This window comes from Pteropus vampyrus, unplaced genomic scaffold (genome assembly GCF_000151845.1).
Source record: "Pteropus vampyrus isolate Shadow unplaced genomic scaffold, Pvam_2.0 Scaffold78, whole genome shotgun sequence".
Lineage (NCBI taxonomy): Eukaryota > Metazoa > Chordata > Mammalia > Chiroptera > Pteropodidae > Pteropus > Pteropus vampyrus.
Window position 1 is genome coordinate 4451203 of NW_011888859.1, and position 17543 is coordinate 4468745.

Below are 17543 nucleotides of genomic sequence, written 5' to 3' on the forward strand. Positions count from 1 at the left end.
TCTCTCTCTCTCTCTCTCTCTCCCCTCCACCCCACGCCCAGACACAAGTCCTGCCCTAGCTTTGGCAAACTGCTTTTTCTGCCCAACCCACAAAATTGAGCATCTGAAGTGAAGTGGAAAATAAGGGTTGAAATAAAGCCATATTTGGGCACAGACCTTGAGAGGTGAAGAGAGGAGAGGCGTGCAAGCACAATTAGGGAGTCTTTAGTACAAAGTGTCAGCAGACGAGGGGTGGGGGGGACTGCGGGCGGCAAGCTGCCAGCTATGTGCACAAACTCCAGGTGTGTCACACTTCCCCCCCTTTCCCCTCCTTTTTGCTCTCTCTGCTAGACTAACCCGGGTGAGGAGACACCCCCCACATCTTTTAAATGTGTTTGGGTGGGATTATTCCCCGTCAGTGACAGACACATTGCACTAATGCTCTGGCACTGTCGGAGGAACGATCAGAAATACTCACAGTCGCTCCTTGCAACCTTGATGGCCTGGGCTGTAACCATTTGTTCCTCAACTAGAGAGAGCAGGAGAATGATGCTCCCTCACTCAGGGCAAGAAAGATGCTCTGGGGGTAAACTGGAAGTGTTCAGAGTTGTCAGGGAAACGTCATACCCATCCCGGAAAGGCATCCCGTTGTCAAGTGTTAGCCAGAAAAGAGAGGGATAAAAAGAGATGGAAAAGGAGAAAAGAGAAGGCAGGCTTCCACTGTGGGGCAGGCTCTGTGAGATGGAGGTGAGCGAGCCTTCCTCTCACCAGAAGATGCGGTAGCAAAGGCTTCTGATAACGCTGTGGCCCAGTGCTGACAGCCCTTGGCATATTTTCAGCATGAGGTACATTAACAAACAAGGAAAAGCATCCCCCTGGGCCTCTAATAACATTTATTTCATGCATCATTTCCTCAGAGGAATAGTCAGCAGTATGTTTTTTATTCCTGGTGTGTCCTGTCTAAGAAATAACGGCCAAGCTCACCTGTTTACTTCTGTGTATTTTACAATGCCCTTAAGCTTTGTTTGTCTTTCTTCAGCTTCTTCTTCTTTCTAGGCACTCCACGCGATGTGGGTCTAAATAAAAGGGTTGGAATACTAATAGAAAAGCTAGATTTACCGACTTTGTGGTGTCTTGGGCAAGACATCTCAAATCTTTTATGGAAGGAGGCAGAGTAAGAATCAAGAATAAATAAATCAAATGACCAATGTACTATAAACCGAAATGAGGATAAATAAGCAAAAATTAGAGTGATTCCCATGCTTTCATCAGGTCCATTAGTCCTAAGCACCTGCCAGGCTCTCTTGGCTTCTCTGTTGACCAGTTAGCCTGAGTCGAAATGTGCTCCCTGGCCTGGACGCACAGAACACCCCACCCCTCAAGCATCCGTCTGCTGCTGAGTGAATATCAAAATATCTGGTGACGAACAGAGTGATTTCAAGGTCTCAGTTCCCTTTTCTGCAGCTCTTCATCAGATCCAGGGACTGTAACCTTTACAAGTCTCTGTCCTGGGTTTACACTGAAAATAAAATGAAAAAGTTGATCTTTCCACATAATCTCAAGGGTTCTCTTCCCCAGCCCTCAGGCCTCCTGAACAAATAAGCTGTCATCCAGTACTCAAGCAGAGAGGGCGGTGGAAGACCCTGCCCAGCCCCAGAATACACCTCACCCAGCTCTGTGTGACCATTCTCCGGCGAGATAACAAAGCTAGTGCAACCTACGGTCCAGGCCACAAAGCCCGGAGCAATGACATAGAAAAATGGTCATGATAAACTGTTAAATGTAAAACAGCCTATAGAACTGTGTTTATATTACAGGTACAATCACATAAAAATGAATTCATTTGGTAAGAGAACATAGAACATGGGGAAATGAAAATGGCCCTTTATTGCCACGGTGAATCACAGGCCAAGTGTCTCCTTCAATTTTCATTAACATACTGTTATTGTGCAACATAGAAAATAAATGAAAAGTTTGATCATGTCGAGCTGCCTACTACGGGTAGTGCGGTTGGAAGCTGAACTGGCGTGGCAATTTCCTCAAACTACAAATATACTGAAAAATACAACCAGCTCATCACCACGACACAATCCTGCAACTCAGGCTACAGAGATAACTGACTTTGAACCCTCTCACCTCTGCCATTCATTCATAATGTCTCTTCTGGCAGCTCTAAAGTTTCGTGTAAACTTCTGAACAGTCTGAAGAATAAGATGGCCAAATAACCTTATCCCAAAATTGGTACTGGAAAAAAACATTTGTCTTCTGCTGCCTTTTCAAACCCACCCAGACGAATGTGAAAGCTCTCATGAGTGAGCGAGTGGGTATCAAGCCATATCTTCATCATTGACTAATTGCCCAGATTTATTCGATGGTATATTAAGTTCTATATAGACAACTCGCAATCAGTTCAAAATATTTTTTGAATATTTTGCCATGTGTTCATAATGGCACTAGGAACTATAAGGGATCCGACAGAAATAAAAAGGAAAAAGGTCTCCATTCTTAGCAATATCAACAGAGGCTTGTAGTCGGGTGTGGGGAACTATAGTCAGAAAATGCGAAGGAAGTGAGTATGTCATACAAACACCTCATTTCCCACATGCTGCCTGTGAAAACTGGGTCACTTTTGTAACTTAAGAATCTTTATGTCATCTCTTTATGTCATCTCTGTATGTCATCATGTTTAAGAAGGCCTACAGAACAATGCTGTAAACCACTTGCCGGGCACATATTTAGAGCGAGAAGAAAGTAAATGGCAGAATTATCTTTATGAAAGAGGAAAAAATAAATTAAATAGGTGAGTAATTAGGTTGAAAAAGAATTTGTGTAAAGACAGTCCCAGAAAGATGTGCAGCAATCATGCCAATTTCTTTCACCGTCGAGGGCTACCTTTATTACATTTCTCAGTAGGATGCGCATTTTCGCAAAACTTTTGTCTACGAACCACACAACATATATTGCCTGCTGATTAATTTGCTTCATCATTTGCGTCCACTGAAACATGCAGAATTGCCAATCAAAGCTTTTAATTATCACGGACTAACTAACGTATTAGTAAGCTGATTTAAAATGGTCCCTTCCCCCCAGAATAGTGACTTCATGGTTAATCATCACAGCCTCACCGCAGAGAACCATTCATTTTTGAAAGGTTGAAAATAGCTCAGAGTCTATTTATCATCTCAGGATGCCAAGGGATGCAGGAACCCCTAGTTAGAACCCCCTGTGGTAAGGTCTGGAGCAGCCAAGAGTACAGGGAGCATGGAGAACGGGCAGCTGGACTTGAACGTGGTAAATTTTCTCAGGGAAAGATGCCTATGAATCCCCTGGATAACCTCACAGTCACCGGGGCCCTCGGCCGATAGCTGGGAGGCTGAGGGAGCCTGGAGAGAGGCAGATGGCCGCCCCATGTTTACCTGAGTCTCATTTCCCAGTTCTCTCCAAATCTATCTTTCATTTCCTTTCCTGGAGTTACTTGGCTAATGGTGGGTTTTTAAGAATTGTGTTGTTTGTTTTGATTTTAAAGAAACAATGACTTCTCAGAACTTTTCTGGAGATCTAAGATGTGTGTAATCTGATTGCCATTATGACTTTTAAGTGTGGACTCTCTGTGTTGCTGCTCTAGACTCAGTAGAGTCCACAGTCCCTGTGTGCTACAGAGGCATAAAAAGAGAAAAGAAAACATTTTATAACTTTCGACCCCACAACAGCTCCACAAATTGAGCTCCAATTTAAGTGCAGAGTTTGATGTGAACAAGAATGAAGGCCATACCCTGCAGTGACTGTCACGGGCCAGCAGTGTTTGTGGGCAGCATGGTTAGAAGCAGCGAAGGGCAGACCTTCTCTAGGCAAAGCCCATGTGTACAGAAGCTTGCAGGACAGGAATTGGGGTTTAATCTATAATTGAATCACCACTCTAGCAGCCATTTCCCAAGGAGTACCCCAGAACACGTAAGAGAAGAAGCCTGCTCGTAAAGAACGAGGATTCTTTTATTTGTTTAACCCAGCAACTCTCGAGATAATTTAACCACAGAAATCTTCTGAGCGGTATGTATTAATACCCCTCACATCCTATTAACTCAATGAAAACAGTGAGCAGAGGGTTTAGAATGTGGAAAAGCCTCATCCTCACTAAGTGGAGGTTGGAAAGCTGAGACCAGAGCTACTGATGTAGGATTTCACAGGAATCACAGAGGATGTGCAAACAGTCAAGGAGAGAGTTTAAGGAGAGGAGCTTAATTTCTAATGTTATTTGGATACCCTAAAGAAAAAGGGGCGATGGGGAGAGGAGGCAGAGAAGGGCGCTGTCAGAGAGAGTATATTAGTTTTCTGTGGCTGCTACAACAAATTACCACAATCGAAATGGCTGAAAACCACAGAAATGCATTCTCTCACAGTTCTGAAGTCCGGGAGCCCAACATCAGCATCGCTGGACGGAAGTCAAGGTGTGGGCGGGGCCGCCTTCCCTCCGGGGTCTCTCAGTCCTCCATCAGCGTGGCTACCCGCACATCTTCCCGGGCAGGAGCATCGCTCAGCTCTCCTCCTGCTCTGTCTTCACAGCACCTTCTCCTCTTTCGTGTCAGATCGCCCTCTGCCTCTCTTATAAGGAACACGTGATTGTATTTTAGGGCCCACCTGGATGACCCAGGCCCGTCTATCCACCTCAAGATCCTTAACTTAACCCCATCTGCAAAAAATCCTCTTATTGTTTTTGCTTTATATATATTATATATACATATATTGTTTTCACTACATGTAAAGTAAATATATGTAGTAAAATATATATAAAATATAGTAAAATGTGTATATATATGTATATATTTATTGATTGATTGATTGATTTATATAGTCATAGAAGGTAACCGTCATAGGTTCCAGGAATTAGGAAATGGCTAACTTTTGAGGGCCATTTTTCAGCCTACCACAGAAGGAAAAGAAATGATTTGGAAATCGAGGCAGAAGAGACTTTTAAGAAGGAGTGAATGTGATCGAGTTTGTCAAATGCTACAGAGGTAACAAGAAAGGGGGGGATTTAAAGAAAAGCGTGGACTGGGAGGGCCACTGCGTTTGTCTTCTATCTTTTGAACCCACACAAACAAACGTCAAGCTTTTGACGCGTGAGCCTGTGAGTATCAAGCCATACTTTCATCATCGGTTAATTGCCCGGGTTTATTTAATGATATGTTGAGTTCTGTACAGACAACTGTGGCCAGAAGCATTCCAGCCGCATGATGGACAGGGGAGGGGAACTGGGAGACAAATAAACTATAAACACGAAGACCTTTCATTTTCTCTTTCTAACTTAATGGTCATAGCTCCTGACCGAATTATATTTTATAAGTGTGCCTATGCTTGCACAATAGGTTTTCGTGTCGCTTTATTTTTAACCTTAAATGACCTTGGAGTTAGTCTTCTGCTTCTTTTTACTCGTGCATACTCCGTGAATAACGTTTTCCCAATGCCCACCGCCCTCGATAGGTTAGAAACTTTTACGTCCTCTCATTTGTCTTCTTTTTCCTTCAGTGTGCAGTTCCCGTTTTCGTCCTTTTTCCCTCTTTCGTCTCGTTCTCCATTCTCCCACTAGACCTGAACTCCGTTACCTATCTCACAGCCAAGAACCCTTGTCTAATCACAGTAGAGAAAGAAGAGTCGTGAAAGTAGCAAGAAAGAGGAGAAAATGCAAGAAAATAAGAAAGGTTCTACTGTATTTTTGTTGGCAGGACTAAAATCAGTGAGAAATGGGAAGGGAAATAGGAAGAAAATGGCTTTAAAAACAAACATTTGGCTCCGATCACAAATATCCACGCATAAGCGAGTATGTAGAAACATGGCAGAGTTAGCTAAAAATGATGATGGCGATGATCAAAATAATATTCGTACAGGTCCTTTCAAGAACTCATGCTTTCATTTTTGTTTTTGTTTTCTATACTGTGACTTAGACTTTTTATTCTGAGAGAAAATGTTGTCGTGTTGCTTAATTTATCTCATCTCAAAAATACTTATGATATCTAAGAGGTTAAGGGCTTTGGGATCTCAAATATTTTGCAATAGAGAAAAGGAGAGTTTGTGGGGAAGTTTAAAGTAATGTGTCTTTAAACATTTATAGCATTTTTATTCATACTAGCCCAAATGCTCATCAATAAGACAAATAAATTGTGATAAATTTATTTATTTATTGGTCTACTATACAATCACTAAAATCAATGAACTAGAACAACAAATAATAATGCAGATAAAACCTCATAAACTAAATGCCGTGGAAAGAAAAAAAACAAAATTGTGTTAAATTAAACAAATATGACGCTTTTAACATAAAGTTTAAAAACGAGTAACAAAAATTTCTTCAGCTTGTTACATTTCCAGTGATATTTGGCTTCCCTCACAGCTTCATCATGCTCATGGAAACTACAAAACTGATTCATCCCTTAATCCTGATCTCTACCAAGATGAGGGACAAAAGTCTTCAAATAGCCCAAGGCTGGGCCAACTAGCCTAGGGGAAGTAAAGGACTGTGACCCAGATGGTCAGGGTGGCGATGTCTGGAGCATCAAAGGACTGAAAGAACTGCCTACGATTTCAGTGGCCAGTGTCGTTTGGAAATAAGGATTCCCTCGGAACCGTGTCAACAAGCATTTGTGCCTGAAGAGAAGCAATCAGGGAAGAATAACAATTCTTTTGGGAAAAAGACAGAGTCCAAGAAGCAAGGTCACAAGCAGCGATCTCAGCAAAGGATAGGAAATGCATGTTCGAGTTTCTCAGTGAACTGTTTCACCAGACCATCCATATCCACCTCCACCTAAAAATCAGAATAGCTTACGAAGTAGTCTGTAAATTAAAAGAAATAGATGTCTTACATAAAATGCGGATATAAAGGTTTTTTTTTTTTTTTTAAATTGGGGAATGAGTATGAAACGCAGGCTAAGATGGGCACGTGTCCTAGGTCACTTCTAAGTGCTAGGAAGCATCCTCCTTAGAACCCGCTGGTGTTGCATGTCGTGGCATTTCCCCAGCTTCGCTGAGCCCACACCTTTGTGTCCGGAATGGTCACTTACATTTCACTGGAAAATACTGGCAATAGTGACTACACAGAGATACTGTCGGTTTAAGGCAAATGTGAAAACATGACTATAAATCTTTTGATTGTGAGAAAAGGAAACAGTTTTCCTTCCCAGGTCCTGGAGAAATAACTTGTTTCCATTCAGTACGTGTGCATGGCAGCCGGGAGCTTCTCACTCAGTCCCAAGTGCCATGAGCCAGTTCTTGTCTTCAGAGGTGATCTCGCTCTCGCCCGAGAGGCTGGCGGCTGTGTTTGATCAGGTGCCCAGGGGATGTCAGATCTTCCAGGATGATTCATCTGCCAGAGGCTCGTCAATTTGCCATGGGTAATTCCAGCCTGTTTCACATTTGAATATGACAACTCCATTCCATAATTAGAAGGAGAGATTAGAGTGAATCAGGTAGTTATGATGAATAACTTTATCGCTGCTATTAGGTCTCTATTTTCTTTAGTGGTTACTAAAATATGTTTAAGAGGAAAAGCCTATGGACGTGAATTTGCACCACTCCCACCTCCCCCCGTCCCCCGCCCCAGTCCTCTCTGTTATTATGTACACATTCTCTATCCTGCTTTAAATATTACTATGGAAATACAATTCTATACAGGAGTCTTTTCTGGAATTGTAGGTTCCACAAGGAATCTCCCCTCATTCCTGTCTTCTAAGGCCTATTAAGAAGTAATTGCTTTATTTAACCAATCACCTGCTGGGCACCGGAACCCCAAATTCAACAAGTACAAGACAGATTCACTTATCTCCGCCCTCCTCCTGTACTCTTGCTCTCGGTTAATGCCTCCGCCACCCACTCAGTCTCTCAAATCAGGAGCCTGGCTGTCACCTAGACCCCCTCCTCCTCCCTCCCACCCTGTCCCCAATCAAGCTCCAAGTGCCAAATAGCTCTTACACTTGCCTCTTCTGCTCCCAGCCCTACTTCATGTCCTTACCTCACTTCTGAGCTATTACAAGAGCCTCTTCAGTGCTGTCCCCCTCCTAGTGCCCTCTTAAGTCCTAATGCTATGTGACTAAGGGTAAGCTATCCACGGTGAAAGTCTGCCTCTGCCACTTTCCCTGGAAAACCCTTCAGGGGCGCACAGGACAAAGTATGAACTCCCTGAAGGACAGAAACGGGCCTTTCTCATCTGGCCCTGCCAATTCCTCCCGCCCCACTCTGCACCTTGTATTTTCTACTTTATCAAAACCAAATCGCTCATAATTTTACCATTATAACTGGGACTTGGCTCACTGGACCCTCTCCCTGGAATGCCTGCCTCACACTGGTTATTCTCGTGACCTTGGCTCCTCTTTCAAGATACAGGCCTTCCCGCCTCCAGGGGCTCAGCTGACCCTCCCGGCGGGTTAAAGGATCCGCCGCACCCCACCGCCTCTCGGGTCCCCGTGACACCCCAGCGCGAGTGGGATTCTCTCTCCCAGCATGGAAACGGCCTGTCTCCTAAAACCACGTCTCCTAGTCCGCATTCTCCATCTTGTTCTACTCAGTGACGAGCATGATTAGGAAAAATAACCGGCTTTGAATCAATGTACGCCGGCGCTCTTTTAGGCCTTTTCGTGTATGTTTTCTCGTTTGCTTAAAATGCTAATTACCTGCCGATCAGGTTCTTTCATTCCATGCGTGGGAAGCGCTCACACGCATCGGCTATTTCCCACGGAAGGAGAAACGGGTGTCCGCCGCCTCCTTCCCAATCCCCTCATATTTCAGTGTCTCAAAGCTCGTTGAGGTGGAGAAGGGAAGAAAACAGTCAAAATGAAAATGGTTAAGTTAATTAATGGCGAGCTCGCTTGTAGGACCAGCACGTTTATTTAATCAGTTGCCTAGTAACCCAGCCTGCGTCTGATGTCAATCTGATCAGGCTGCTGTAGCAGGTGATGGCCTCCTTTCCATCAGCCACTGTGCTCCTGCCCTGCCTGCGTGGGCTTTGGGTACTGAAACTGCAGATCTCCTTCCGGCCCGAGATCAGGGAGGCTGTGAGGTGGAAACAAATTTTTAACATCTTCTCTGTCCACTCAGTCTCTCTCCTCCGACTCCACAGCCAAGGGAGGAAGGTCTTTGCATGAACGTGACCTTTTAGCTGGTGAATCATATGACAAGAAAAATGACTCGCACCCGCCTTCCTTCCGGAGTGACCTACACACCAGGCACCGAGAAGAGTGTCACAGCTCTCCAAACTGGTATCATTTGTGTACCCGCATCGATAAACAAGGAATGTTTGCACACGCCACCGCAGGTGAGGGCCTCTGCCCGTGGCAGGACAGAGAGGGTCAAACAGAGAGGGGGCTTGGGCTTTGGGTTTTGTGTCATGTGAGCTTTTCTGAGTGACCTTAAATGGGGAGAGAGAGAATGGATGCTGAGTTTAATCATGCAAGACCAGCTCAAGACAAACTGTGCAGTTTTGTTTTCTGTCTGGGAAAAAAATAACTCACGTACTGACAGGCATCTGAGCGCTCGGCGCTCCTTAGGTGCTGAATTTATTGGAGGATTTGACGACCAGAATTTGCTTGTAGGTTTTCACCTCCCTTATGCTATTCTCTTAGCTGGTCGTTTTGAACGCCCCTCCCCCATCTTCATCCCCAACCGTCCCTGTTCTTAAGCCAAATAAAAAGGAAACATCAATGAAATAAAGATTCATGTTTCTGCTTTGACACACCATGACCATATTTTTATACTATTATGAGATGGGTTTTTTCCTTCTATTTGTCAGTCTCTGTGGATAAAAGACTCCGTCTTCCATAAAGAATTCCCACCAGAAATCTTTATAAACCTTCCATCAGAGAGACACTCTGCCTTCGTGCTGTGCGAAAGCTAATCTAATTAAGACAGGATCTGCTAAATTTAATAGCCTGCTATGAATTTTTACAGACATCTGGTAGCTGGAAGTTGGAGCAGCTCTAACATATAAAATTCACATTGTCCAGATGACCAATATCAGGGTCAATATTTTCCTTCTTTGGGGAACTCATATTGTTTTAGTATGGATGCTGTTTTTAAACCATGATATCTTACAGGTAAACGCACTGGAACGGACACCGAGGATGGAAACTTCTAAATCTCGGCTTTCCATCTGCGAAATGAAGGCAATGACATTTCCATCCTGGGGTCGTTTTATGGATAAATTTGAAAATGTATACACTGGGCGGGCTTCGTTGGGTGACCGACCTATACGGTCACACAGCACCGCATGTTGGCAAACCCCTTGCTTGGTGTAATGCTCTTGTACTGTCTCGAAATTCTTCGTTTTTGAACTAAGAGCACTGCATTTTTTATTTTAGGCTCAGCCCCGTCAGTTATGTAGCTGGTCCCGTGTGTATAAAATTCTTTGCATGATGCCTATTGCATAGTAGCCACAAAATAATTATGACGAAGCTCCCCTCCCCATTCTACCCTCTGACATAAAATTATGAAATTCAAATAAGTAGATTTTCTCCCACTTCTACCTCCACCTCCCCCAACACGGTCTACATCTATCTTTAGGAAATGGAAAACATGGTAATAGAAAAAAGTTAAATTTTATATATGCTAGGGTGTGCAAAAATTACCTATTATACAAAACCCATAATTGATGATGAGGGTGTTCTCTGAGGTAAAAAAAAAACTGATATTAGGTGTTAGTTTCCGGGGAGGACCTAATTTCCATTTCATTTTGTTCTTGTTTTTGTTTTATTTGGTTTTAGCATATGTATGATTTGCCCTAAAAAATAATAATAATAATAAATTTAGTAATTTTGTTTTACTTAGACTCCAATAACCCTATCTGTACATGTACATGACTGTATATTCACCAGTAACTTCTCACTAGTTATCTGAAAAGATGGAGCTGGGGAAGGGGTGGCTTCCCCAAAATCTAACCAATTTTTCAGACCCAGAAATGTGAGTTCTACTCTAGACTCAAGGCAATAATTAATACTTAATGGAGTTGATGGACATCTCCTCGACTTCCCTTGCATTCCATAGCCCCCTCCCAGAGGGAAGAAAGAGGCGGTGCCAGCGTTCTTTCTCTGGAAACCCCACCCCACCGAGCCTCCTGGGCCCCAGAAAACATGTGCACTCACAGGCACCTGTCTGTAAAGCAGGAAAACAAGAAGTACAGCAACCCATTAAAATCCTATGTTCTGACAATATTTTGCTCCAGGGCTGCTGAGAAACATAGTATCTAATAGGCTTTGAAGTGAAAGGTGGAATCCCTGTGAAATGAGATTTTTTCCAAAGTATCCAAATGATGCAGGATTTTTTTCTCCCCACCAAAGACAGCACAGGATGAATGACCTTGAGCAATGACAAACAATATACCGCACATACCCAATCAACCCTGATAATTACCGTGTTAATAATTAAGCCTATGGTCTGAATTTACATTCAATGTTTCTGTTGAATTCTGTGGGGCACTCAGGGGTGGCTTGTGGGCAGAGGTCCAGCTGACTAGCCAATTCTGAAAATATTAGTGAAATTCCTCACTTTTTTTGGTCCAAAGTTCCAGTCTCCCACAATAAAATCTAAGATACCATCCTGAATGGAAGAACAGAATTCCTCCAGAATCATTGTGTTTCATTCCTCGGGGACAGCTAACTATTTAAAGCAAACAAACAACAAAAAAGAAAAGAAAAGAAAAGAAAAGAAAAGAAAAAGAAACATTTGCATGCTTTTGTGAGTCATGATCATATTACCTCCTTTTTCTGTCTGACAAAAATCCTACGTAAGACATTTGACTCTTTTCCTGCTTGGTCTCTTGCTGCTTCTCTGGTCTGCGGGGGACCATCACACAATTTGTGTGCCCCAGAACACAGCTGTACGAGCGTGGGAAAGCACCTTAAACAGTGGTGCACCCATGACAATCAACGGATATTAGAAAATGATGGTAGATGCTACCTCCTGCTTTCCCCACTCCCTCCCAGCTGTCGTCCTAACACTTTTGCAATTCAAGTTTCCAAAGGAATTCTATCCAGGGCAGAAAATATATGTACCTGTTGTCCTAGCTGGCAGGTTCTGGAATTAAGCTGAGCTCTCAGAAACTTGATGGTTCGCGTGTCTGAGGTGACATCTGTCAGTCTGTAACTGTTCCGTGTTTCGATTGGCTGAATGTTTGCTTCCTTTTCTTCCCAGCAGTGCCTAGAATAGAGAAAGAATGTAATAGATATTTGTTAAATGAATAAGTCAAGAGGAATATTGGTATTGTTCTCTTGTGGTCTGAGAAGCCCAGGGTACTTTTAACTCCATGCCCAGTCTGTTTTAGCCTGTCCCTTACTGCTGCTTGTCAGAAAAGAGATGTTAACTACTTTCTTAGCTTCTTCCTAAAAAAAAAAAATTTTTTTTAAATTTAGTTTGGGCCATGGAGGGGGCAGTGTGGTATAACAGTGAAGGGCATGGACACTGAGCCAGATTCTCTAAAGCAGCATCCACACACACTCCTTGATAAACATGTACAACTTTATGTTAGCTACTGAACCTTTCCGTGCCTCAGTTTCCCATCTGTAAAATGGAGATAATACATGTTCCAATGTTATACAAGTAGTTAATATTTTAAAGTACCTAGAATGATGCTAGTACATAAGTGCCATATAAATATTTACTAAATAAATACAATAAAATGGTATTTCTAAGAAACGATAATATTAATTCATGGATGGCAAATAAGTTGCAGCGTGAGAATGAATTTGTATTACTTGGTAGGAGATATCTGAAATCATATTAGGAAGGAGTTCAAAGCCACATTGGGCCTCAGGCGAAAAGTAGAACCCTGGTGATCGATGATGCCAGATGATCTCTGACAGGGGAAGTGGCAAGACATGTGCCCCCTTCTGCCATCCCTGACATGCATATGACTTTTTCTACCTGATATATTCAAAGTACCCAAGAAAATGGGTCACAAGGCTAGAAAGTTTGAACAAATATTTTTGAGACGCCCTTCTGTGAATGTATTATGCTAAGCGTTAAAACGTAAAGGTGAGTAAGGCAGCCACTGCTTTCAATGTATTTAAAGACAAGAAGGAGAGATGGGCCCGTGGATTGTACTTTAGACTACAGAGCGCAATAGTCAAATGTAAACACAGAACTTCGAGAGCAAAAGAAGCGGCAACTAACACACCCCAGCATGGGAGGGAGACACGAGAATCTCTGGTGGAGACCAATTGCTAAATGCTACTTGAGTGGCTTTCCTGTCAGAAACGAATATACTAATGGACAGAACATATTAAATAATGGTTTTCCAGACACTGGACAACAATCAGCACTGAACTATGATCCCAGAGAGAAGGAAAACAACGTGAACCTTACGACCACTTTACCCTAAGGACTGGAGGCAGGACAAGGTAAAGCGCAGGGAGGAGCAACTCAACAGAGGCAGTGGTGTGGCCAGGTGGAGGAGATGTAGATGAAGTCAAGGAAGGCAAAGGAGCTAGAACTGTGAGACAGTACCAGGGGGCACAAAGCTTCACAGAGGGAAGGCTGCAGAGACCCGCCAAGGGCAAACCTGCATCTTTGTCTCAGTACTCGTCTGTTCATAAACTGTAAAATATTTCAGGGATGGCAAAGGAAGCATGAACATGAGGAGGAGAAAAATAAAAGATATATATTTAAAAATACAAAAAAAAAAGTAAAATATCTAAACTAAAAATTGCTCAGGATCAATTTACAATACACACCTTTAATCTGCCAGAGTCTATCTTCAAATTATATTGCACCTTTTCAAATATAACAGGCTTACAAATATATACTTCTATCCCCCATTTTCATGCATTGTTATTATGTACTTTACCTTTCCATAGATAATAAATCGCACAATAAATACAGAGTTATTGATTTTTCTTTTAACAATCAATTATCTTTTAAAGAAATTGTAAAATAAGGGAAAAATATCCTTTTATATTTACACATATGTTTACCATTTGGAGCACTAATTATTCTTTTTTCTAGGTCTACATATCCATCTGGCATAATTTCCTTTATGCTTAGATAAAAGTTCTTTTAACACATTTTTAGTGTGTGTCTTCAGCGATGAGATTTTTAGCTTTTTTTTTTTTTTTTTGGTCCTAAAGTCTTTATTTGGTTTTCATTTTTAAAGGTAGTTTTGCTGGATATGAAATTCTGGTTTAATAAATTTTATTACCAGCACATCAAGGATGCCATCCCGTTGTCTAATGGACTTCATGGTTTCTGATGGCAAATATGCTGCCATTTTTGTCTTTGTTTCTCTGTATAATATGTGCGTTTTATCTCTGGATCCTTTTAAAATTGCTCTTCATCACGTGTTTTCATAAAATTTTATTATGACATGTCTTTTTGTGATTTTTCTTATGTTTTTTTTTTTTTCTGCCTAGGACCCACTGAAATTCTTGGATCTGTATGTTTTTAAATTTCATCATTTGGAAAAATTTTCAGGCATTATTCTTTCAAATGTTTTTTCTTCACTCCCTACATTCTCCCCACATACTTTTTTTGGTCTTTTTTCTCTGTGCATTTATTTTTAATTGTTGCTGTTGCTATGTCTTCAAAGTCTCTAATCTTTTTTCCCACATTATCTAATTTATTCAATGATTGATAGAACAATTAAAAAAACTAATAAGGTTACAAAATATTGGAACAAGACTTAAAAATCATATTTATAACTGATGTATATAGAACACTCTATCCAGCAACAGCAGAAAACACATTGTTTTCAACTGCACATGAAACACCCACCAAAATAGACCACATTCTGGACCATAAAACAAAACTCGATAAAGTTTAAAAGATTCAAATATAAAACACATCATCTGACCACATAGAAAATAAACTAGAAATCAATAAAAACAGATTTCTGAAACATTTCCAAATATTAGAAATTTTCTTAATTCAAAAATAAAATTAGGAAGCTATTATTTAACAGAATGAAAATTGAAAGACGGTATATCAAAATCCATGGAAGTAGCTAAAAAATGTTTAGAGAGAAAATTTATCATATTAAAACTTTCTATTAGAAAAGTATATATGAAATCAATTACTTAAGCTTACACATAAAGAAATTAGAAAAAGAATGGCAAATGAAACCCGAAGTGAGCAGAAGAAAGTAAATATAGAACTATAGAGAAAAATAAAACAAAACAAAAAAATGGATTTTTTTAAAAGATCAATAAAATTGATAAACAAGTGATAATTTAAAAGTCAAAAAAATTTCAATATCAAATAAAAGAAAGAATACTGCTACAGTTTATACATGTTCTAAAAAAATTAATAAGAAAATATCATGAACAATTCAATGTCAATAAATTTGACAACTTAGATGAAACACAAATTCCTGAAAGACACACTACCAAAATCTATTCAAAAAGAAACGGATGAATGATATAGCTCTATATCTATTGAAAAAATTAAATTTGTGGTTAAAATTCTTTTCACAAACGAAACCCAGGTCTACCCAACATTTCAAGAAACAAAAAAGCAACCCAACACAAACCCTTCTAGAAAACAGAGGAGTGAGGAACACTTACTGGCCCATCTATGAAGACAGCACAGCCTTGGTGTCCGAACCAGATGAAAATACTGATTGACATTCTAACAAATATAGTGATAAAAATATTTTTTTAAATTTCTAGAAAATTGGATTCAGAAATAAATGATAAATTAATATATCTTGGCCAATTGGGATTTTTATGAAGAATCAAAATTTGTATTAACATTAGAAAAAATAAACTTTATTCACCATTAACAGACTAAAAAGAAAAAATATATATGTTCATTTTAATAGATGCAGTAAGAGAATTTGACAAAATTCAATATTCATTCGGAATAAAAACTTTCAGTAAACTAGGAACAGAAAGGAACTTCCTCAACCTGAAAAAAGGGGCATTTATGACCATTTTACACTTAACAGCCTACTTATGAGTTCCCTTAAGGTTGAGAACAAGATAAGACTGCTCTTACCACTTGTATTCATCATTGTATCAGAAGACTTAGTCAGTGCAATAAGGCAAGAAAAATAAATAAAAGGCATACAAACTTGAAAAGAAGAGTTAGACACTGTGGTTGTATTTGTACAAGATCATAAAGAATCTAAGTTAAAAAAAAAAAAAGAAAGTACAAAGAAGGGAAAGGAACTAATAAATGAGTTTACTAAGGTCATAAAATAAGATGTCAATATAAAAATTCAATCATATTTCCATATACTGGTAACAGAGGATTAGAAATCGAAAGGAAGAAAAATCTATAATAATGTCAAAACTATTTAAGGAATAAACTTAAAATATGAGCAAAGACCCAGACTTATAAATTACAAAGCATTGCTGAGACATTAAAAAATATCTAAACAAATGTAGAAATATATCATGTTTATGCATCTAAAGGCTTAATAATGTTAAGATGGGAATTCTCTCCAAATTGATCTATAGGTTCAATAAAATCTCCATAAAAATCCCATAGGCATTTTTGTTGTTGAAATTGACAAGCCAATTCTAAAATGTATATAGAAATGCAAAGGACCTAAGCCAACCCACAGAATTCGAAAAATAAGCACAAAGAATAGCTCTTACACTACCTTATTTCATAATTTTCTATAAGACAATGTGGTGTTGGCACACTTTAGACATATAGACCTATGTTACAGAATAGATCGTCCAATAATAAACCTACATATATCTGGCTAATTAATTTTGAAAAGAGTGGCAATGTAATTCAATGGGAAAACATAGTTTTCTTCAACAAATGTGTTGGAATAATTAGATATCCATGTGCTAGCCAGCCTCCTAGATGACCCCAGTAATCACTGCTTCTTAGTATTCATGTCATTTTGTAGTAGCTTCCCATTGAACCAAAGCTGGTTTACAGGACCCGTGAAATATAGCGGAAGTGAGGGAATGAGTGTGACCTCTAAGCAGGTGTGATCATCACAGTATGGAAATCAGATCATCTTGCTCCCTTGCTCGAAATAGTCAAATAGTGTTCTCTTTCACTCAGAATAAAACCCAAAGTCCTTCCCTTGACTTACCAACATCTTTGATGAAAAGCTCTCTGACTTCATCTTTTACTCCTCTCTCCCTTACTTTGTCCTGAAATCAGCATGGCTTGCTCCCCCACTTCACTGAAGTCAAGGGATGTAAGCTCCACGAAAGCAATGACTTTGTTCTATTCAATGACAAATCCCCAGTGCCTAGACAGACACCAGCCATGTGATAGGTGCCTCTTAAATAGAATGACTGAACAGATAAACCTCTGTACTCTTTCAGATTAGGAAAATAGTGGACCATGAGAAATGAAAATAAGGCAGAAATTTAAAAGAGAAGAAATGAAAAACAATGGAGGCCAAAAATAGGAGTTTATCATAAGAACATGCCAGCTCCAAAGAGTGTTCAAAAGCTCACAGTTTGGGTCAGCTAATGGGTGAGAAATGAAGAAATATCTCAGAAGTGAAGCCAAGTTGGAAAGTCTGGAGCCATCTAAGCAGCCTAGTTTGCAGGTATATAGCCCTGTTGAAAAAAACCTCAAAACAGAGAACAAACAAAATCAGCTAAGAGCAGCTTTGCTATTAC

The 17543-nt window shown here is 40.3% G+C and overlaps 1 long non-coding RNA gene across 1 annotated transcript in view; it reads right to left on the minus strand.

Annotated features, from left to right (window-relative positions):
• Window positions 1–9289: 9289 nt before the first annotated feature.
• LOC111741443 overlaps window positions 9290–17543 on the minus strand; it is a 10532-nt gene continuing 2278 nt past the window's right edge. The window contains exons 2-3 of the long non-coding RNA XR_002781004.1: window positions 12009–12153; window positions 9290–9370 (exon numbers count right to left, since the gene is read on the minus strand). This is a non-coding gene — a long non-coding RNA (uncharacterized LOC111741443). The remainder of the gene's footprint in view (window positions 9371–12008; window positions 12154–17543) is intronic.